At 40.4% G+C, this 24,586-nt stretch overlaps 1 protein-coding gene across 1 annotated transcript in view; it reads left to right on the forward strand.

Moving 5' to 3' along the window:
• Nucleotides 1-24,586, forward strand: part of FER (FER tyrosine kinase) — a 772,263-nt gene that overhangs the window by 493,615 nt on the left and 254,062 nt on the right. The gene's annotated exons all lie outside the window — the stretch shown is intronic.

Raw genomic sequence — 24,586 nt, forward strand, 5'->3', positions numbered from 1 at the left:
TTTGACTTGCCACCCGAAGTCTGTGACGTTAGCTTGGCAACCAGGCATCCCTCAACCAAAACTGTATTCGCCTGTCGTTGGAAGAAATTTGTGGCATAGTGCATCGACAATTCTGTCGATCCTCTATCTCTCAAGTTCTTCCCTTTATTGTTTCCCTTGCCCGGCATTGTTCCACCTTTGGCACTCTTAAGGGATATCTCTCTGCTGTCTCTGTTTTCTTAAGGTTAACTGATGAGCCTTCCTTATTTAAATCTCCCATAGTTGGGAGGTTTCTTAAAGGCCTCACACATCTCTTCCCTCCTTTCTCTTTCATCATGCCCCAATGGGATCTCAACCTGGTCTTAACTTACCTTATGTGTACCCCGTTTGAACCACTGCAAACTGTCCTCTAAGGCTCTTAGCTATAAAGACTGTCTTTTTAGTTGCCATTACTTCTGCCCCCAGAGTTAGTGAACTCCAGGCTCTGTTATCTAAGCCACCTTTTCTTGCCATACATCACGCCAAAGTGATGCTTCGACCAAGGGCTTCTTTTCTACCTAAGGTAGTGACACCCTTTTATGTCGGAATGTCCAGCACCTTGCTTACCTTTTATGCACCCCCCACATCCCTCTCATGAGGAGGAAAGACTCCAGCGTCTGGACCCATAAAGAGCGTTGGCGTTCTGTCTTGATCGTACCAATGACTTCCGGGTGGACAATCAACTCTTTGAGGGATATGTGGGTGCAAAAAAGGGTAAGGCGGTGCAGAAGAGGACCATTTCCAGATGTGTACTCTTAAGCATCAAAATGTGCTATGCTCTGGCTAAAAAGCAACCTCCTGAAGGTTTGCGAGCTCACTCCACCAGAACTACTACTGCTACCACAGTGCTAGCACGGGGTGTTCCAGTCCTGGCTATTTGTCAGGCAGCAACTTGCGCATCTCTGCACACTTTAACAAGCACTACTGCCTGGACAATCATGTCTGAAGGGACGGCTACTTTGGCCATTCGGTCCTGCATGACTTTTTGGTGTGATCGTGGTTTGCAGGCCCACCACCGGGGATGGTATTGCTCGGTATCTATTCAAAGGTAAGGAATCTGCAACTAGAATTCCCTATCAGATGTAGAAGTTACCTACCTTCAGTAACGAAATATCTGGTAGAGACATATTCTAGTTGCAGATTCCTTACCGACCCGCCCATCCTCCCCGCACTGCGAGCTGATTTCTAGGGACAGCAACTTTCCCTTGAGCGCCCTAGTTTTGGTGCAGCACTCTGTGTTCTTCATGGTTCCGCGCTACTGGCTTGGAAAGTCGTGAAAAGATACTGACGTCAGGGCGCCGGGGTGGCGCCTATGTACGACCGCAACGTCATCACAGCGAGCACGACGCCAGCAACGCCCGTGGAGTCAACCGACACCATCTGATGGCAAGCAGAGGTACTGCTCGAAGAAAAATCTTCAGATCCAGGCTGACGCCTGGGGAAATTCAAAGGTAAGGAATCTGCAACTAGATTATTTTGTTACCGAAGGTATGTAACTTGTACTTCAGTCACAGTCAGAACCTTCATTCTGCTCCTGAGTCTGTCACTTTGCATACCATCTTTCCGAATAAAGGAAACACTTGTTCAACAGGACCCAGAGCAATAGAAGTAGGCACGGGGCAATTGGATGGCATCGTCAGTGACATTTGACCTCTCAAATCAGACAGGCTCTTTTGGGGAGTTCAGTTAAACCTGTGAGCATGCCTTGTGTTCCAACTCACACAAGATATGCTACTCTTGAGAACAGACACCTCAACAAAAGGATGAGGCGAGCATGTACAAGATCTCTACATGAGTGGCCGATGGTCAGAAGAGGGGAGCCATTCGTCTGTGATTACAAGCGTTCACACCCTGACTATCCAATCAGACGGTCATGATAAAAACCAATAATACCATCTCTATGTATGATATAAACAAACAAGGAGGTATTGGGGAGGCCCAAATGTTGTGGGACAGGGCCATCGTCAACTGTGTGTTATCCCTGTGAAGCGCTTACCAGTGATACAGAATGAGTAGACAAATGCTCTTAGCCATGCCCTTTCTAATTGGCTAGAATGGGAACTTCAAATAAAGAAAAAAACAACCCAACGTCATGCTATGGGTCCTGAACAACCAGAATCCCCATTCAGCTCTAAATGCAGAGCTAATCACAAAAGACAAACCAAAACCAGACAAAAAACAATACATATACAAACAACAAATACTCAATACAATTTATTAAATGATATCTAAAGTATATATATTGAATCTAATCAAATAAAGAAGGAATAGAAAAACTTGCTGAAAAAACATAATTAAAGCCACCCCCTATATTAAAAACCATGAGAAATTCACAATCATACTAGCTCAATCATACTCTAAAAATACACCTGGTACCAAGATGAGTCAAACGAAAACAGAAGAGCAACAATGTTTCTCCTTGTAATATTAATCAAAATTATAGACTGCAACTCAAGTATAGAGACAAAAAAAAACAATATTTCTTTTGTACATTGATATAAAATCTCTTAAATTAATTTCTTTTATAGCTGTGGTGGAACATCCATCCAATCCGAAATCTTGATCCCAGTGTGCAAGTGCCGACGTACGTTTCGGTGAAGAGTGACCATCAGGGCACACAACTGATTTAAATATCAATAATTATCCCGGGGGGGGGACAATTGCAATTCTCATTTAAATACCTATGATAAACAAATTATTATATTTTAAATAAAAATACTTATATAAATTGACTAAACATTAAAGATCAGACAAACATGAGATTTACAACAATAACAACAATAAAGAGACACAAACAAAACAGAAAAAAAAACACAACAAAATAATGAATAAACCCAATACAAAGAAAGAAAAAGAAAAAACAAGAAAGTCCACTAAGAATATCGATCTCAAAAGTGTATGTGTCAACCATATCTAATCCATCCACGATGAGCATGCAATGTGCAGAATCATAATAGTCAAGGAGACAATCTCATGATTGAGTGTGTTTGCCATTGAATAGAAAAAATCCGGAAAACCAAAGGGTAATACAGAAATGATAACCATAGTGTCCCAAAGTGGCTCCTGTATTCCAAAGAAGATGTCACCTGGGTGAGCATGCATAATAACACATAGAAGTGCCAGGACAAGAGTCAAGAGGTCTTACTTGGGAGGCTGTTATAGCTCCATTATGGATGTAACAAATATTGATTGAGGGGTCTCTTATTAGAGGGAGTTGCTTATATCTACAAGAGGAAAAATATCAAACGAGGATGATATAAGTATGTTCTATGCCTCATCCTCGCAGAAACTAACAGAATAATTGTGAGGCAGCAATATCTCACCTAAACCTCATTGCATTTCCTTTTTTATTGCTGAAATCCCGCATGTAATTCTCTCGAGGTAGTTATATGCACGTAGGAGAGGTATTGTTAGATCACTTAGGCAAGTTATAATAACCTAACCTAAAATGCAATAAACGCCGTAAATCTAAAAGGAAGATGTGTTCCATGCTAGTCACAAATCCAAAAAAATAAACATGCCAATAACCACAAAAGCGATCGAAGGTACCTCACCTGCTTCCACGTTATATGCCAGAATGTATCGGTATTATGGGCCCCATTGTTAAAGTTATCGCCGCGTAGGTCTGGATCCCGCTGAAATTAGAAAAAGGAAGGGCAACAGCAGAACTTCATCAGGATCCCGTCCAGCACATCTTCAGATAATGGAGCTAACCGTCAGTCTTCATGCAGCAAGGCAGAAAAAGTGTCAAGCCTTCGCAAGCAGATACCGACAAGAGGGTTGATGCGCTATGCGTTCACTATAACATGGTTGTATATGTTTGCCTGCGCCTTTCCACTGTTTACACTGATTCCCCATGTACTAGTGAAGGCCAAAGCAGCACCATGTTCTCCCATCCTTGTTGGGCCAGCATGTCCTCACCAGTTCTGGTACACTGAAAATCTCAGTGTCCAGCCATCCTTTGATAGTGCTGCAGCTGCATCCCAATCTTTTTTAAGGGAAGCAGTTGAGTCTCATGGCCTTGTTATTGACTAGATGGAGTTTCTCCAGCTCGACATCAGTCAGGACTGTAGATCCATTCTGGATCATGCTAGTGCAATTTTTCTCCACAGTACCTTCATTGCAAAGTGAAAGTGTTTTGTGTATCATGCACTCTGAAAGGCCTGAGTCTTGTGTCAATAGAACGTTATCAAATTATGGTATATCTTCTGAGTTTGGCCAAGCAAGGTTTGAAATACACCTCCTGAGGTTTTTCCGGCTGTAGGATCCAAGGAGCTTGGATTCTCCATTCTTGTATTAAAAAAGAATTGTTCAACAATTCATGAAAGGACTGCCCTAGCCTTTCTAACGGTGATATACCCTAGAACTTTAGGAGCAGAAGAGAGCGCTCAGCCATCTGATGTTGTCCCCTTTTGGATCAATACAGTTGTCAGAACTAAAATGGCTTTCTTTGAAAAAGAGCACTTCTTTTGATTCTCCCTTCATCCGGGAGTATGGTGCAAAATGTTAAAATAACCATACTTGCACTGTGCCCAAAACAAAGACACAGTGTGTAATAATTCTAAATTCAAGCCAAAAGTTCCATCTGATTTCAACCTGAATGAGCACCATTATGCTTGTACTTTCTTTTTGAATCCTTCAACATTCGTGGAAAAATACTACACTTATTGGATGTTTGCAGATGTTTAAAATGTTATTTGGACAAGACCAAAGACTTCAGGACTTCAGGCCAACACTTAGCTTCCTTTGCACTTCCAGGCTTGGACCATCCGTTATGAAAGCAAGACATTACACATTGGCCATCGACCTGCATAACTTTCTACGGCAACAGAGGTAAACTCTCTCTGACAGGTAAAGTGATTGCGGACTCCACCAGACGTATGGTGGCAATAGGGGTACTCTCAGCAGTAGTGTCTACCCGGATGTCTGCTGCGCAGCTACCTGAAAGAACTGGAACATGTTCACCACACTACTTCCTAGATTTGAATACCACTGCAAACGTTTCACTTAGACAGTGATCCAGCATGCTCGCTAATCTGATTCAAGCATGGAAATCTATGAAAGAAAAGGAAAGGAAATTAGGAACAGATATACTAAATGATTTTACGGTTTAAAATTGCTCTTTGCAATCGAAAAAAGGTTTTATTTTGTTTTATTTTTTACTATGTATTAAAGGCATTTTAGGAGTCAGTAATATTTTGCTCTAGTACTAGCTGTGTACCACACACTTGGACCTCCTGGGTAATAGGCTTGCTTAGAGAATGAGAAGAGGCATGATTTCATGGAGTCTTCTTATCAAACTCATAATCCAGAAATAATGAAACGTTCACCTGACAGAGATAGACTATTTTTCACTCCACTGACTACACATCTTCACAAGTCCAATCAGATTTGCTCTGTAGTGGAAATCCGTCAGCTGCTTCGGATGCCTCACAAGTGAGTTCTAACTTACTGACACGTGCCGCAATGCCATACCAGTGGTACTAGACTAATGAAATATATACTTTTACAAGACACGTGGTGGAATCTGCAATCTGATATAGACTTCTAGTTGCAGACTCCTTACCTTTGAATTTCCCCAGGTGTCAGACTGGATCCGGAGATTTTTCATCTAGCTGTACCTCTGCGCCCCGTCAGGTGGTGTCGGTCGACTCCGTGGGCGTAGCTGGCCTTGTGCTCGCCGTGATGACATCACGGTCATATATAGGTGCCAGCGACGCCCGTGGAGTTGGCTGACGAGAGGAATTAATGTTTGGCGGGTGAGGTGCTGTAAGCGGTTCTGGTGGGGGGGGGGACTCAGTGGGCTAGGTGTCTGGGGAACAAAACCGTGTGACTTAGAAATTTAGATGGGTTTCCCCATAGCAAATTTCCCTCATGCAAATGCCTGACACTGCTTTAAAAAGTTATCCAAATTATGGTGTAGCAGCCTTTCTGCAATTTAGTACCTTTTCTTAGATTGACAAATCTATGCGTTGGTGAAATTAGAGTTTGTAATGCACTTGCACCACTGTTGTGTAGTTTGCAGTTACTTGGGATCTCATGATGCTTTGGCTCATGCATAGTAGATGCTCTCCTCCTTCGGTTCCTATGCCTGCGAAGATAGAAGAAAATAATAAAAGCAGCACAACAGGATAAATAGATGCTGAATTATGTACAAGTGGGTTGGCATTGGACATTTCACTTTATACAGCTCTCTTCCTGGCATGTCATATTCCCTCTCTACCTCCACTATGTCATGAATTACCATAGTAAGTAATCTGTTAGGTTACTTCCCCCTCTCCCAAACCATCCTAGCAGAAGATGATGTTCAGTGTGGTAATCTTTGTTAATAGCGTTTAAAATTAGTAATATATTGTTTTAATTATGTTTTTTAAAAATTTTATGACTACGTGATGTTTACTTTTGGAAAAGGTTACGATCAAAACTGTAGGTCTGAATTAGTTATGGTGACAAGTAGGGCTGGGAAGAACTCGCAGAATTTTACTCTGCAAAATTCTGCGGAGTTACATAAAAATGCCACAAGATTCCGTGTGCGGACAGAATTCGGGCACATTGTGCTGCTTGCGCTGATTTTTAGTGCCTAGAGTTGTTCCGCACTGTAAAATCAGTGCAAACACCACCACAAGGCGTGCCAGAGGGCGTCGCTTCTTTCTGCTGCTTGAGTAGATTTTCTGCTATAGCAGCAGCTTTCTCAACGCAAACAGTTGCAGCGTGCTGTGACTGCCCACATTGAGATAACTCATCGGGAAATGTTCTAGCACAAAAGCAGTAGGCCTCACTTACTTACTGTGAAAAAACATATGTTAAACCAATAGGCGTGTAACGGTGGATTGTGTTTGTACTGTGTATTAAAGCCTCCAGGCAGGTATTGTTACGTGGAATTTCAAATTTCTGTAGGAGTGAAAGGTTTTTGTGCTGGTCAACCCCTCTGACAAACCTTGGGGGTAGTACATTTCCACTTTGATAATATTTATTAACCCCTCTTAGGAGAGCTTTTGCTTGTTTTTCAAGGTCTGATTTTGTACACATTTGTAGTTCTATGACTGAATGCTTGATAGTAGTGTTAAAGGAACACTTAAGCACAATACAGCAGGACTAAGTTTGTCAAGGCGACAGTGATAAAGGCTATAGGACTGATTGGTTCAGTGTAATCATTTGGCAGGCGCCCAAGGTCTGGTATGCTTAATACAAACGTTTTGACAAAGGTACTAAGCCCTATATATTTATATGAAAACTATACCAAATGTTAAAGCCAAAATGCTTATAAGGGTCAATTGTTATTACAAATGTTAAAGCCTGTAAACAGATGTTTTGTTACATGGATCTCACAATTTAACTTCGCCACCATTAAAGAGACTGATTGGTTTACTGGGAAAGAGTATCTCAGATGCCCTAGGTTTTATCTGTTTTTTTATGAAGTTTTTTTTTTTTTTTAGTTGTGCACCTTGCAGCTCCCAGACACTTTTACCGGGATGATTGCTTCCCACTTCAGCTGCAGTGTGTCATATCCTATATGGTCACTGCTTCTAAAGTGGGTGGATATTTTATAATTTATTGTCCACAATTCATCTTGTATGGGTACAACAATCATAGCCACTATGCTTATATGCATCATGTCAGCTATCTTGTATCTGTATGTCAGTTTGCTATACACACTACTATTCCAAGATGTCCTCCATGTATGATGCTTACCGAGTGGGAATCTTAGATTGATATTGAGCATAGTTTATCATTGTTTACTGTTGTAAGGTGCCCAGTACATTACTTCTAAACTTGGCAGCCATGTGTAAACGTAAAAGGAACAATACAGAATGTACAGCACCAATGCAACACTGGTGCCCGATTCTATGTTTAAATATACATTTAATTGCTGGAATATGCCCTCCAGGTTTAGGCAGTAACATATTTTTTCTTTTTTTCTACCTTTATTCTTTTAATTTATTTTGCCTGGTCTTGTTGAGCGTGTGTGTGTTTTATTTTCGATGATTAAGTGGGTCAATGAAAAAATGAGTGGATGAATGGATACATGAGTGAAAGAATGACTGACAATGTGAGCTCTTATTTTCAAATCAGTCAGACAGTCTTACTCACAACAGTCTTTCCAGATTGTCCAAGTCAAGCAAAAAGATGACTTCATACCGTGAATGTGAAGAGGGCTCTGAAATACTGCTTGGACTAAACTAAAACCATTAGAAAAACTAAACTACTGTTTATAAATTACCCAACGGTCCATACTCTAATGGCTTCATCTAAGCAGATGATAGCTGAACTGACAGTGACCTGTATAATTACGTGTTACCAAAATCCGGAAGACATCTTCTGGGTAATCCTAAATCACATTATACACATAGAAAAGGAATTACTGCTGCCTTGATGTGAAATATACACCTTCCTGAAATTTGCAAATCATCATCCTGGAGATCAGTGCACATAGTCACCAAACATTACTGTGTTAACACCAAACGTAATACCCTGTCTGGCTTACTAGGGCAACTTGTTTGCCTAGGAATATTTTTGTCTCCTCACCTTTGCCTTTGAAATCCTTCTCTGAAGTTGTTTGTAATGTACCTTGTTCTAATATTCTACTCTTTATGAAGGGTGCGGATACCATGATAGTGAAGGAGACATTACATGACTGTAATCCTAGTTCTCTGGTTTGGTAGTCTCTCTGAATTTATAACCAACATACTTACCTCCATCTTTTCCAAAAACGTTGGCAAAGAGGCTATAAAGGTTATGTTCTTTACAGTGTATTTCCCCCTGAATTAACCACCTCACACTGCATGAAGGGAAAGCTGACAGCCTTAACAACCTTAAAGGGTTATTGTCATTTAGTACAGTATGTGCTCAGCCTGGAAAAGGCTATATTTTCACTTTGGAGTTTTAAAAAAAGGTACAGTTCAACAGTGTTTGTAGCCAAATAGCTTTTACTTTGCCTATATTGGATCTGTTATTTAAAATCCAATTTTTTTAAAGTAGTGTAGAAAATGTTGCCTTTTGTAGGCATGTTTTTGCTATGAAAATTGTCGAAGGGATACTGCACATGTGCAGAGATATTCTACTGTTGATGGAGTCACATGGACTAGCCATGGCGGAGAACTAGAATTACAGGTAAATAATGTTTGCTTCTACTACTGATGAGGAAGAGTGACAGTAGTAATGCTCTTGATATGTATTCATTTTTTAGCCTTATCCAATTTCTAGAAAAAGTACAGAATGATGAGAGGTGAGAAATATGGCACATGCTTAGAAATCTCTACCAAAACATTAATAAAAGAAATTATGGGAGAAGGTACACACCGAAGCTTAATCACAGTTAAAGCAACATACTGAAAGTCACTCTTCTGTTTCATGGTGGTCTGTGGGATCAGAACCTGTCAAGAATTGCTCCAACTCTTGTTTAGTTTAAGTATTTTAATGCATTCACCTCAAGCCAACATTGTACCCAGCTTCTATACCAAAACCTCTTCTTCAACTGCTCTTTCAGGAATCTCTGCAACTCAAGATTCCACCTGATGACACCTTCCAGTTAAAAGGATAGTATGCTAGATTACAACACCTCTTTCCCCTCAGTAATAAGGAAATATATTTACATTGTGATAAGCATATGAATAAAATATAACAGGAAGTAAAATGAGTGGCATGGGAAAGTTTAACTAAAGGGAGCAAGAAATATATCTAATACAAAATATAAAGGTAATGTTAGCATGAGATAAAACAATGATGCATAGATTGACAGAAAACCAACTTGTCAACAGGGTAAAGGATGATGGGAAATAATGGAGCCCTGGACAAAACTTACATGGTACATGCCAAGCACAGTGCCTAAGTTGGAACTAAACAATTAGGTTTTATAATCTCCGAAGTGAACTTGTTTACCTTGTAACTAGTACACTTCTCCTGGGACCACGATTCCATTCCTCTTCTCCAACCTCATCATCACATATTTTGTCGGGATATTCCTGTGAAGTCCTTGGCAAAGCTGACACACCCCCACACTTCACACCCATATAAAACTACCACATTTGTTTTAACTTCTACAAACTTCTTCGGTTCAATAAATTTGGATATGCCTTTCGGAAAGCAAGTGACTCTTTTGATAAAAAAACAACTCACCAACCTCTCATTCATGCTGACTTGTACATTGTTGTCATCAAAAGTTTTTTACACCTGTCTTGATAGGCTATTATCTTGTTGGTCATAGCAGGTACACCCCTTTTGCTTTGTGCACAACCATAACTGATTTAGTTTTTATCCAGCCACTCTCCCCTTTAAGGATTCGAAAGGAGTAATCCCTGTTACTCTGTTTGGCGCATTCCTGTGCACGCAGAGTTTTTACTTGCAAAATAAATTTGAGTGGCAATTTACTGTCCAAAGATGTTTGCACACAAGCCCTCACCAGTTGATTATTTTTTTTCTACCAGACCTTTTGCCTGGGGAGCATGGAGAACTGTGCGAAAATTAATAATAGACAGATCATTCAAAAAAATCTTTCATTTCCTGCAAGGTAAACCGAACTCCATTGTCTGTCACTAGAGGTGTGGGATTTAATAAAATATTTAATTGACCATGGGATAGGTACCTTCATAAAACTACTTATCCTGTAAAACAAAACCACTTGCCCTGCTAGTGCCACATAGTGCAGTGATAAATTATGGCAGGAATCTCTTCTTTATTCAAGAGCTCTGATAATAGACTAATTGATTAAACTCATACTATAGTAGGGGTTGAAATGAGACAATTCCCACATTTTGCCACCTTTCCCCAGATCTAAATACTGGGGCTAGCAGTAGTGTTAAGCAAGAGTTCCAGGGCTGAAATGGGCTTCTGAGTCTCTGCAAACCTACCAACATAGGGGTTTTCACCAGCTTTTTTGTAATTGTATCCCATTCTGAGAAAGGTTGAAACTTTACTCCTGGCAAGGGCAGAAGTAAAACTTATTCCATGATTGGGAAAAGTGTTAGGAGTGAAAGTGAACTTGTAAACACGCAACAGATTTTCACATGAGCGAATCTACACATGCATATTTGCATGTGGTAAAATGCAGTTCTTAAATATTTTCTAGGGTTACGAATCCCTGGCCTACTTCGGTAAATTATTGTGAATCCATGAAAGCTGTAAATCTGCACTAATGCAAGGGCGTATGCCTTGGGTGAACTTTTGTGACTTTAATTAAGTATTGGGCCCCTAATTAGGTCTTGTGTTAACCAAGACTTTTTGTTTTTATTAAAAGTCTCTCTTTCTATCTATAGATTGGGCTCATTATGAGTGACAGCATTCTGCTCTTTCACAAGGAGCATATTGCACACAAAGTAGTTGTGTTCAGTGTCACAGACTTCTGTGCAATGTGTGCTTTTTGAGACCAAAAATAATAATGCTTTTTCCCAATGCTTGCTATAATGGTGTGGGCCCAGCAGCTCCCACAATACAGTTTTACAAAAAACATGTCAAAACAAGACGCAAATTGAGAAAACCAAAAGGCTGACCACCGATGTCAAACCGATTGGCTTTGAAATGATTGTTTATTTATCCTGTTGAAAATGGAAGCACTGCTTTTCCATTATGAATATGTTTGAGGAATACTAGCATGCATCAACAGTTTGTACGAGAAGATGCTTCAAAGAAATGGTACTTAAAATTTCACAGTAGTTTATCAAAAACCTTTTTTTAGTTGTGTATGTATGACCATTTAATTTTAAAACAAAGACTCTTCGTCTTGCCTTCAAGCTTCTGCAAACATTTGCATCTAATTAGAGCGCATTCTGTGAGCATTATACTTCACCTCATATTGTTAACTTTGCAAATGTGTGTACATATTTTTTATAATGGGACCATCTATCAGCAGTGCAGTCCGAGCTTAGACCATTTCCTTAGAGTGCTCACCCTAATAGTAAAGGTTTTGCATTAATGAACCATAAATATAAGTTTGGATAGCATTGACATATGGGCACAAATATAACCTTTACTGCAGACAGTACCTTCCCTGATACATAATGTGATACTATAAACTGGCAGCCTAGGTGTTTGTGTTGCAGGGGACCTACTTGTCCCAAAGACAAAATAAAAGAAAACTTGCTGTCCATGACCCCAAACAATGAGTCCTGGGAGTAGGGCTATAGGAATTCCACACCTTTGCTGTTACAATAGTCTTGGGAACTCCCTCTCATGGAAATACATCCCTCGGAAACTCTAATATAATTCTGGTGGTGACTGAATGTAAGCCAAAAAAAAAAAAAGGTGTACACCGTTCCAAAAGAGACTGTCTAAACAGAGGACAAGTGTCAGTAATAAGGTAGGAGTACCCTCAAGCGTCATAAAGTACGCTAGGCGTCATCATTGGGCTAACTCCTCGTGTCAGACCGGCACTGCAATGTCTGACGGATCATCACCCAGAAGGTGCTGACACAAAACCGGAGATGGAATCGTGAGTCCGAAAGACTCTACAGATTAGGCTGACAGTGAAGAGTAAGGAGAGAGAAAAGAAAGTTAAAATTGGCTCTGGACACTAGGACGCAAAATTTTATTTACTCAAAATGTGGTCAGGCCCAGATTAAAAAATTAGAGAGGAGTACTTCGGAGCAGTAATGGCTACCAGTACTCCTGAAAAAAAAGGGGGGGAGGAAGAGAAATACTCTATCCTACCATTTAGGGGTCGACATGTTTCGCACCTCTGCGGTCAGACAATGATCCATTGGCGCTTCATCAGGACCGTGGTTAGTAACTTCTCCTTTTGAAAAAGAAGTGCGTGCTAGAAGGTCACTTACTATACGTAGACTAATTGTCAAAGTGACTGAATGTACACAGCAGGCGGTCACCCACTTGCAAGTTCAATCCACTAAAACAAGGACAAACTTTTCATTCACGGCAAATCAAAAGGTCTCAACATATCTATGACTAGCTTGCACCAAGGTTCGTCTGGAACTTAAACTGGGGATAGGGAAGCTGTTCTAACCACTTTAATTTTGTCATTTCCGGCACATTGCAAACAATCATTTACAACGCCCTCCACTTGCCTATAGGCCGGCCACCAATAACACTCATTTTCTCTTGCTTTTTGTAAGATTTCTGCCCAAGTGCCCTTCATGGGCCATATTGATGATCTTCGCACACAACCCAGTTGGGTGAATCAGTCTATCTCCTTGGGATAGCTTACCGCTCACTATGCTCAGTTCCTCTTTAATACTCCAGATGCCCCAGCTTTATCTGGAACGCCACTCAAATTAGGCCAACCACCAATGACATACTCAGACACCAGCTTATGAACCAAATCCTTGTCACTCTCCAATCCCCACTCTGACTTGTTTAAAGCCAATTCCTTGATCCATAACACAGGAACGTCTGCCTCTGGTATATCACCCCCTTCTAAAGGTAACCTGGAAAGACAGTCTTTCTGAACATTCCTTTTACCTCGCAAATACTCAACCAGGAAATTGAATTCTATAAGACTCTCTACTCTTCTCTTTATATGGGAATTGTTATTCCCTACATTACTGCATAAAAACGTCTGGACAAGAGGCTTGTGATCACTTCTCACAACAAAAGGCAAACTCCACAGATAAAATGTTGTGATTCATGGCCCACACACAGGCAGGTGCTTCCTGTTCTAGGAGCCTGACAATAATCTCCTTAAGCTCCAGTACCATGCAGAAAGTGGTTGAGCATTATTCCTCATTTTACACTTTCTCTTTGTTTTTAATCTTGGTCCCGGTCTTATCCCACTGATTAATTAAATTGACTCGCTCCTCTTAAGACTGGGAACCATTTTTAGTTTTCACTCTCCTGCCAGGATTAGCGCCTGACCGCAACACCAGGTCTTGTAGTGTCCGCTACTATGGCTGCTACCTAAAGATCTCCGGCAAAGAGCCCCCTTACTGGGAGCCCGTCAGACATTGCAGCGCCGGTCTGACGAGGAGCTACCCTATGATGAAGCATGACATCCTCTTGGATGTGTGAGGGCTCTTGCTCCTGAACTTTAATGTTCCCCGTACACTGGACCAACTAATCTCCCAGTCCCTCCTTTTGTTGATGCTTCCTGTTCAACAACAGAGGAGTGCTCCTCAGCTTCTTTGAACGAATGTGAGGCAAATGCCACAACCCTCTCCTCATCTTCAACTACTTAGGAGAGATCAGCACCCAGTCCTCTCATACTTACATCAGTGTTGAGTAAGGTTGTTTGCTTTGCATGCAAATGTCCCACTGTAGGCGTTTCTCTAGTATTACACTTGACTTCTACAAAAGCTCTCTCGCACTCTGGAGACCATTCATATGTCACACCTTTCTTCAAGACTGACCTCAAGGGTTGCACCACACTTGCAAAATTGGGTGCAAATTTTGAATATCACTCTGCAAGTCCTAGGAATGATCTCACTTGCTCCTTGTCACCTGACATAGGTGCAGCCGTGATAGATTTTGCCAGTACCAATTTTGGTTTGATTCTGTCACCTGACATCCTGTGCCCCAAATAAAAAACAGTCCCCACCTTGTATTTACATTTTTCTGTTTTCAAGGTGAGGCCACTGCACTTCAATCTTGTGAGAACTTCTCTCAGTGTGGCATCATGCTTTAAATTATCCTCTCTGTACACTAGGATATAATCCTGGAACAAATCACATATTTGAAACCCTTCAGTATCTCTTTCATCACCCTTTAGAAACAAGCAGCAGCCAAAACCATCCCAAAAGGCATTCTGACAAACCTGAAAGCTCCCAAGAGTGTAACAATAAAGGTAAGACGCTTGGAATCATCAGGGGGTAACACCTAGTGGTAGGCTGCTGACAGATCTATAACACTAAAAACATGTGCCCCTGCTAAGCATGGTCAAGGTGTCATTAATGTTCAGCAAAGGCTGACAATCCACCCAGTTACATTGGTTTAGCCCCCTTAAGTCCACACACATTCTGAGTTTTGTGCAATTGTCCTTTGGTGACAGAACTATGGGCGCTAGCCACTTAGAGGCTTCAATTTTCTTTATCACGCCTAGCTGCAGCAGCTTGTCCAATTCTTCCTGCAGGGGTTTTAGCATAAGGTGAAAAACTTTTTTGACCTGATGTACAACTGGCCTGGCACTAGACTTTAAGACAATCTTATTCTTGAAATTTTTAACAGGTCACGTTTTTTCCATAAACACACCCAGAAACTCAGCTACAACATCTGCATCATCACTAATATATGACACCAAGAGCACCTGTTCAGGAGAAAATGGGTTTAAGGTGATTCCTAGGTCTCTCTAATGGCGCCAGCCTAAAAGGTTGTCAACCCATTTGGCTACATAAACCTTACCCACAGTCTCACGTCCCTTGAACTTCATGACAACACCAGATAACCAAACAACTCAATTTTCTGGCCTCCATATCCTTCTGGGTTTATATCCAGTGGCAGTAGCTTAATGTTTTCCTTGCCAAAAATCTCCTCCTATTTCTTGTCCTAAGTTAATGTGAAAAACGAACAAGAGTCAGCAAGGATTGAAACAACTTTTCCCACCTATCCCAGTGTCACATTAAGGCATACCTAAATTTCCCCCATTCAGAACATCATCATCTTTTTGAACTTCACCATCCATGATGTTCCTATGTAACACCATATGCTGGTTCACGGAAGGTTCTCCCACGTTGTTCACTCTGCGACTCCTGCAGACCCCAGCGAAATGGCCCTTCTTTCCACAGTTCCTGCAAGTGGCATTATCAGCAAAACAGTTTGCATTATTAGATACATGATTAGGACTACCACATGTAAAAAAGAAAATTGTTTTAGTCTTTCTGTACATGTCCACTCACTTTTAAATGTTCGATCACTTTTTTTTTTATAAGACTTAACTCCTCCTTGTTGTCAGTGGTTACCTTGGCTAGGGTGGAGTTTGAGGCATCCCGCATTTCCTTCACCCAGCTTGTTACATGCTCCGTACTTTCAACAATAGTCATGGCATTTTTAGATTAGGAATTTCACTGGTAATGTTTCCTTTATTCTTGGGTTATTGGTGCAACGCATCATTTGTTATCTAATTAAAGATTCAACAAGATCCACAAACTCACATGTCTCTGCAGAGTCTTTAAGGAAGCAATATAGTTCCCTACTCACTCATCTTAAGCTTGGATTCTCATGTATGCCTTACCATGACACCGTTTATGCGGGGCCCAAAATGCCTCTTTAGCATCACTTAAGGCATTTCGTATATGTTTGTTGCGCCCCTCCCCCCCCCACACACATTACCAACTGTCCCTGGATCAAGAATGTTGTAAATATTTCAAGCTTCAATGCCCAGGAGAACATTTTTCATTTTCTATAGCAACCAATTACAAGTCAAATAAATGTATCCATTTTTTACCCTGTAGTATAGGCTCACCGAGCTTAGATCAGAACTGTGGTGGTTGAAACATGCTGAATGGTGGTTAAGGCATGTTGAAAATGGTCTGTAAAGTAACTAAAGATAATAATCTACCAAAATAAATAAACACAAGAGATTAAAATAACAAGTTACAGCAAAAAAATTAAAATAACAATGTGCTTGCAATAACAGTCTGTACTATTCGCTGCAAGAGTAGCTTCATATAAATAAAGATTTCAAAATCCTTACTTGATTGCTGAAGATTGACTTAAAATGCGCACTTCCTTTCACCATTCAGAGCACTAGACTGCTACACTGGCTAACTGCTAGTATTTCTGAGTCACATTCCCCTGGCGAGTTCACCTCCAGTCTCCTGAGTTGAAGAGTAGCTGCTCCCTTATCTCTGCCAAAACAAAATGAGTCTGGTGGGCAGCGCGATATCAGGTGAGCTCTGTAATTTTAGCCTCCTGCTGAGATAATTGTGTTCTCAGCACACTGCGAACACGCGCTGCATCATGAAACACGCGCTGCCTGCTGAAGTAAGCTTCTCTCAGCTGAGACAATCAGGCGCACGGCCCGTTCAGCAACACATGCTCGACAAAGTCGAGCCAGGCTCAACTTCACTCACTGTGGCCCGTGCTCCTCTTGACAACCTTCCTTTTTGTTAGCAGCGGCACCTTCACCCGTTGCTTGCACGCTGGGGCCCATTAGCCCTATCTCACAGTAAATGAAAGTATAAAAATAAATAAAACACCTTCACAAAATACCTTTTTGTTTCTCGTGTGCCCCCAAGTGGTTTTCCAGCTTGATTTACCCCAGTAATAGTGAACCTTGCTTTTTACGGTGTCCCTCAATGTATAAAATGTACACTGGGTTCTTAAAATTGAGGTGGATGCTACAGCCCTATGCCACATCGTACACAACTTCCAGACCAAACCCTTTTCTTCAAGTGGTCTTTCAGGCATCTCTGCAACTCAAGGATTCCACTTGATGACACCTTGCAATTCGAGAGATAGCATTCTAAGTATGCTACACTACAACGAAAGCCTGATCTGTCTGTGATTTGGTGCCCTACCGGGGGTCTCAAAACGAGCACAGGGTTTAAAAGCAAAAATAATGGGATGGAACAGAGGATTGAGAATGAAGCAGGGCGTGGGGCGGAGTCTGGCTGCCGTCTGAAATGGCCACCTAAACGTAGAGCTCCGAGGAGAAGGATTACCCAAACAGCTGTCAAAAAGCCTCCTTGGAGTCAGAATGAAAGGAAATATACATGTGATAACAGCAACATAACTCTGAAGTTATTTTGGAAGTAAGAAATGCCAGTTAAAACGGAGTTCTTAATTGAAGCCCTGAAGCCCAGCTACAAATCACCTGAACATGGCCCCTCAGCTGAGCAAAGAACACTTTCTGTCAGGACACAGAGTCAGCTGCTGAAGAGATAAGGGGCTTTCTTCGTAAGGCACCAGGGAATTAAATAACTGTTGACCTTTGGTTGAACTCTCCACACAGCACAGGGAAGCCTCTGACAAGTCTCAACTCTGAGGTATTTTCTCTTCACTTAACTGTTCAGACTTCATGTGAGCACAGGATTTTCTTGTCAGCAGAGTGTGTGGAGCAAATGCAGTTCGGAAAGTGAGTGTTGTACACCGTTTCTGCAGCTGAGAGAGTCTTTGAAAGTTACTCATTCTGTCATGAAATACAGCCAGTTTCTTAACAGATAAGTGGAATTCCCTTTCTTGAAAGTTGAAAGGCTGCTGTCGGAAACATATGGACTTTCACTTCTGAGGTATTTCTCTTCATTTGACAGTTTAGAGTCTGCTACGCAATTAAGTAAATGCTGGAATTCCTATCAGCAGAGGGTGTAAAGCGAATCTGGATAGGCAGGCAAAACATGTGAGCTATTTCTGATGCACTGATTCTCAGGGACACCTGTCTGAAAGTCTGTGGCAAAGACTAATTCTGTCAGGAAACACAGCCAGCTGCTGGTGAGATAAGTGAAAAGGCTGCTGTAAGAGAAGCCTCTGACAACTCTCAACTCTGAGGTATTTCTCTTCACTTAACTGTTCAGGATCCATTACGTGATTATGTAAGCGCAGGAATTTCTTCTCTACAGGTGTGTGGGGTAAATACAGTTTGGCAAGTGAGTGTTGTACACCATTCCTACAGCTGACAGAGTTTGTGAAAATTAGTCATTCTATCAGGAAACACAGACAGTTTCTGAAGAGATATGTGAAATTCCTTTCCTTGAATGTCGAAAGGCAGCTGTATGAGAAGCATATAAACGTTCACTTCTGAGATATTTTTCTAAATTTGACAATTCAGACTCTACTACGAAATTACATAAACACCGGAATTCCTATCAGCAGAGGGGGTAAAGTGAATTTAGGTAGGCTGGCGAAAACTGTACAACATTTCAGATGCACTGTTTCTCAGCGACACCTGCTTGAAAACATATAGCCATAATTTTAAAATCCCAGATGTCTGTCACCATTTACAGTGTTAATATCTACCTACTTTGTGAGTCAATTAGATATCATATTTGATTACTAAGCTGTACTTATTTTTTGTCTTCTCTAACATTAAAATATAACAGTATGGCCAGTGGCAAATCTAATAGAAAGCCTTTGTTTACACAAGTAGTAGGGAACACTGTACCTCCAGGCACGTCTACTATTGTCCCACAAGACATTGCTTCTATGGACCTTATTTTAAAAGAGATCTCTGCCGTGGGGCAAAGATTGGGTTCTATGGATGTAAAAATTTCAGATCTCGCAACAGAAACGAAGACAATACGGATGGATCTAAACTGTTTTCATACCAAAGTGGAAATTTTAGATCAAAGAACCACTTTTTTGGAAGAGACATTAGATAATGCAGAGTATTGGGGTCCGTATATCTGGCACCTAAAACAAAAAGTTATAGATTTGGAAGACAATGCCCGAAGAAATAACATTCGTTTTTATGGAATTCCAGAAAAAATGGAAGTCAATAATGATGTGAAGAACTTGCTACTAACGTTAATACCGCGGCTACTGAACATATCTTTTGAGCATTCTCTTGAGTTGCAGAGAGCTCACAGAATTCGATCAAGAACTTCAACTCTTGAATCTAGACCTAGATCGATTATAGCATGCCTCTTACACCATGAACAGGTCCTCCAAATATTAACAGCTGCTCGTAAACATGGTCTGTATGACTTGGAAGGCCATAAAGTATTTATTGCTGCAGACTTCACCACTGAAACCAATGCCAAACGAAAAGCGTTCCTGCAACTTAGGCCAAGACTTCGCAAATGGGATATCAAATATGGTCTTTTAGAACCTGCCACAATGTGGATCACAATGGATGGGAACTCAAGGTATTACACAGAGCCTGAGGATCTGGTACGCTTCCTGGACAGTTTGGATGACCAACATATGGACTCAACGCCACTGGACAAAACATCTATTAATAGTCAGCTTAAATTACAGATCCACAAAGCCATTGCACCAGTAGATTACACGTCCGTACCTTTAAGAAACAGTTTGACAGAGATAAAGCAGTCCACTGCGTAAAGTCACTCACACAGGAAAATCCCAGAGACAAATCAAGATCACCTCTAAAGTCACCCACGTCTTTTAATAAAGTAACTGATGCTCAACCTTCCACTATCACTTCTTCCAGCTAGATGAGTATATTTATACATGCTATGTATTAATATAATGTTATTAGTGTTTTACTACAATTATTAATTCTGATGGATATGATTTATTTCCTATCCTCATATATTGCTGTTCAATAACCATGTACATTTCCTACTGTGTTTGTATTTGCAGATTTTCTCTTGGATAGATTTTATAACTCCATGGAGTGTTTTTTCTTATAATTTATTTACCATGAGTGGTTTTCCTTTCCTCCCCTCCAGAGTCTGAGTTTCGAATTGAGGTTTAGGCCCACCGACGAAAGATACATATTATTTGATCTGCAGTGTTCTTTTACATTATAGCACTTAGAACGGTGCACTTACTCTATTTAGAGTTTAGTGTTAACAATATTTTATGATTATAGTTCCACATATTGGTTTCAGGTTTACTATACTCCAGATAGGTTCCCCCCCCCCTCCAGTAAGTTCTCATTATCACATTACCATTTAATTTATCTACTTCCTTTTCCCTTTTTTAGCATTTTGACTCTGTTTCACACAGTACAAATATACTCTAACATTTTTAGTCCTGATCATGACAACAAGTCCTATGCAAATTGTCTCTCTCAATGTCAATGGCTTTACTAATTACATTAAAAGGAAGAAAAATCTTTCCTATTTAGCCTCCAAACATACTGACATTGCTCTCATCCAGGAGACTCATCTATCTGATATAGAATCAGAAAAATTAAAACGAGATTGGGTAGGCCAGATTCTTTACAGCTGCAAATCCCCTTCTCACATATCAGGAGATGCTACATCCCACACTACTACTAGGAAAAGTGGTGTAGCCATTCTAATACGGAAAACACTGCAATGCCAAATACTTCAGTCATGGTCAGATGAGGATGGTAGATTTGTTTTAGCGAAGCTTAAAGTTGGTAACAATATATTAGGAGTGGGTTCCATATATGCCCCTGTTGGGACTAAAGCCCCCTTTTTCCTTCATCTAAATAGAATTCTAACAGAAATGGGAATTTCCAGAATAGTTTTGGGAGGCGATTGGAATCTTGCGCCAGATGTGATCTTAGACAGAACAGGTCCCCTGGACACAACTCATGGTAGAGATAGAGCCATACTGGGAGACATCAGAGAAGATCATGGTTTGATTGATATCTGGCGTTTACTACATCCATCAGATAAGGGGTTTACATATCACTCGACAGTACATGCTTCCCATTCTAGAATAGATTACTTCCTTATTTCACATTCTATTACACCACAAGTACTAGATTGTGATATTTTAGAAATTGCACTGTCAGATCACGCTCCTATCAGTCTCCAGCTTGATTAGGGTCTGAAACGCCCTTGTAGGAAACCATGGCGATTAAACATATCGCACTACAAACTACCGGCAGAAAAGTCACAATTACAATCACATTTGACTACTTATATGAAAGATAACAAAGGATCAGTTTCTTCTCCACAAATCTTATGGGCAGCCGCAAAAGCCACTATTAGGGGGCAAATTATGAGGGATTCTGCCATAACAAATAAACGCAGAATAGAACAACAGGCCATTTTGGAAAATGATATCAAAACACTGACATACTCATTTTAGTAATCCAACTGAAGCTTCCAGATGCAGATTGGAAAAAGCTAAGATGGAACTTAATACACTATATACTTCCAAAGCAGAATATATGCTATATAGACTTAAGGCTCGCAATTATGAACAAGGAGAAAAAGCAGGCTGTTTACTAGCGGCACGATTAAAACAGCGAGAAGCTATGACAGCTATTCCAGCTATATATAACCCGGAGGGTAAACTAATAACTGAGGCTCAAGCAATAGCTAATACGTTTGCAGATTATTATACCAAGTTATATAGTTCAGAAGTTGATGATGAACTCCTCAAAGAACAGGTATTCTTTGATAAAATAACACTCCCCTGTCTCAATGAACAGGACCGGCTCATACTGACTGGCGAAATAACAAAGGATGAAATTGCGCAAGCAATCTCCTGTCTCCCATACAATAAAGCACCGGGAGAAGATGGTTTTCCTGGGGAATTTAACCGTTGGGTAAAACCAGAAGCAATAGATGCCCTTTATGAGGTTTATAAAGAAGCAGAGGAAACTGGTAGTCTCTCCTCACTCTCAAATAAAGCTATCATAACTGTCCTTCCCAAACCTGAGAAAGATCCATTATACTGCAGTAACTATCGTCCGATATCTCTTCAGAATACAGATTCAAAGCTATTAGCCACCATTCTTGCCAAAAGACTCAAACAGTTTATCTCTAAACTCATACATAATTCTCAAGTTGGATTCATGCCAGGCAGAAACTCTCGTAGCCATCTCCGCAATTTGGCTCACATACTTTGGTTTTCTAAGGATGCTGGAGAAGACAGAGTAGCATTATCCTTAGATGCCGAAAAGGCCTTTGACCGCATTGAATGGAGTTATATGTTCCGTACATTGCATAGGTTGGGATTAGGTGATGATTTTATCTCTAAGGTTAAATGGTTATACAAGACACCATCTGCACAAGGGAATTGTGGGGGTTTCCTTTCAAAAAACGTTTTAGTGCAAAGAGGTACCCGCCAGGGTTGCCCTTTATCGCCCCTCTTATTTCTCCTTGCACTTGAACCACTGGCTGCAGCAATAAGACAGTGATCACAAATAGCAGGCATTCCTACACCAGCAGGCATCTCAAAACTACTTCTATACGCGGATGACATATTACTCACACTTACAGATCTACCTACTTCACTCTCGGCACTCATGTCTACTATTTCTCACTTCTCAAACATTTCTGGATACAAAGTCAATTGGAACAAGAGTGAAGCTCTCCCATTGTCCCGGGGCACAACAAAAGCAGCTATCTTAGGCTACAATTTTCAATGGAAAGCAGATCGCCTGAAGTATCGAATTATTTATATCAACACTGGTTTAGAACGTATGATTCAAGATAACTTAGATCCACTCATTGCTAAAACGAAGTCAGAATATGAAAAATTGTCCCATCTTAACCTGTCCTTTTGGGGTAGAGTCCAGGCAGTGAAAATGATTATAGTGCCTTGTTTCACATATGTTTTAGGTATGTTACCTTTGACAGTTAAAATATCAATACTGCGAGACATTGACAAAGGTATTAAAACCTTTAAGACCTAGACTCAAAATCTCCAAACTGATTGCTTACAGGCGATCTGGTGGCCTTAGTTTACCATGCATTGAACATTACTATACAGCCCTCCATTTATCTCAATTGGTTTATCTTTGGCCAATACAGGATGACCCCCCACTATGGGTTCTTATTGAAAAGCAATCTTTACAGGTATCTTCAGGTTTGCAAATGTTTTATACTCATAAATCGCCTGCTTTACAAAGTTCTAACCCTATTATTCCGTCTATGCTTAAGATTTGGATACACTCCCACAAACTCCTTAAGAGCAATCCGAGGCTACATAATACGGCTCCCATATGGCATAACGCTGATATTAGAATAGGGAAACAGACAATTTCCTGGGATACATGGGAGAGAGCAGGTATTCTAATGCTGGATCATTTATTCACTTTAGAAGGCGAGCTTAAAACCTTTACGATGCTTCAGATAGAATTTCAACTCCCTAGCTCTCAAAAGGGGAAATACTTACAATTGAAACAAGCTCTACTTAGTAGACTAGGACCATTTCCGTGGATACCTGAGGATTCCCCAGTCGTACAATACTTAAAAACTTGGGGGAAATTGAAAGGAGCGGTCTCTGGATTTTATAATCTCATTGTGCATAAACTACATTCATCACCATTACTAGCACAACTCCACGTCAAATGGCAAGGATTACTTAATGTAGCGTATTCCAATGAGGACTGGGCGGATGTTGTTATGAACATGGATAAAGGAATCAGAGAGGCAAGAATGAAATTTACTCTTTTCAAAATTCTTCATAATTAGTACTGGTCACCACAAAAACTCAAGGCAGTAGGTTTACTACACCATTCTACCTGTTGGAGGTGTCCTCATGAGGACTGTGATATCCTACACATTTTATTTCGATGTCCAGTTTTGACGGAATACTGGTCTTCTATAACTTCCTCTATACACAGAGCTATACATGTGCCCGTTCCTTTAACAGAAAAATTAGTTATATTACATGATGTTACTGATCTCCCAAATCTAACAAACCATACAAGAAGATTGATTGCTATTGCACTCACTGTAGCAAAAATTTGTATATTACGACATTGGAGAACACCACAACGTCCTACACATGATGAATGGCTTATTGAAATGTATAACATGGCATCATATGAAAAGCTGATTTACAGATTGCAAGATAATGTTGGGATTTTCATCAAAATTTGGAAACCCTTTCTAGCTAATACATATTCTATTAATATTCACACGTAAACGTTTTCTCATTCTTTGTCTCCTATCTTTATTAAGACATTTTTATTATTGTTTTGAGTCATGCTGTTATTAAGACAATTGACATCTCACCCATTAACACTGTTATTTTAAGTAGGACTTACTGTTCACCAATTCAACACTGTTGAATTGGCAGGAATATCTGCATTTGAAATGTTATATACGTGGATTTGCATGATATTACTATCTCGACT

The sequence above is a fragment of the Pleurodeles waltl genome, chromosome 1_1, assembly GCF_031143425.1.
Source record: "Pleurodeles waltl isolate 20211129_DDA chromosome 1_1, aPleWal1.hap1.20221129, whole genome shotgun sequence".
Classification (NCBI taxonomy): Eukaryota; Metazoa; Chordata; class Amphibia; order Caudata; family Salamandridae; genus Pleurodeles; species Pleurodeles waltl.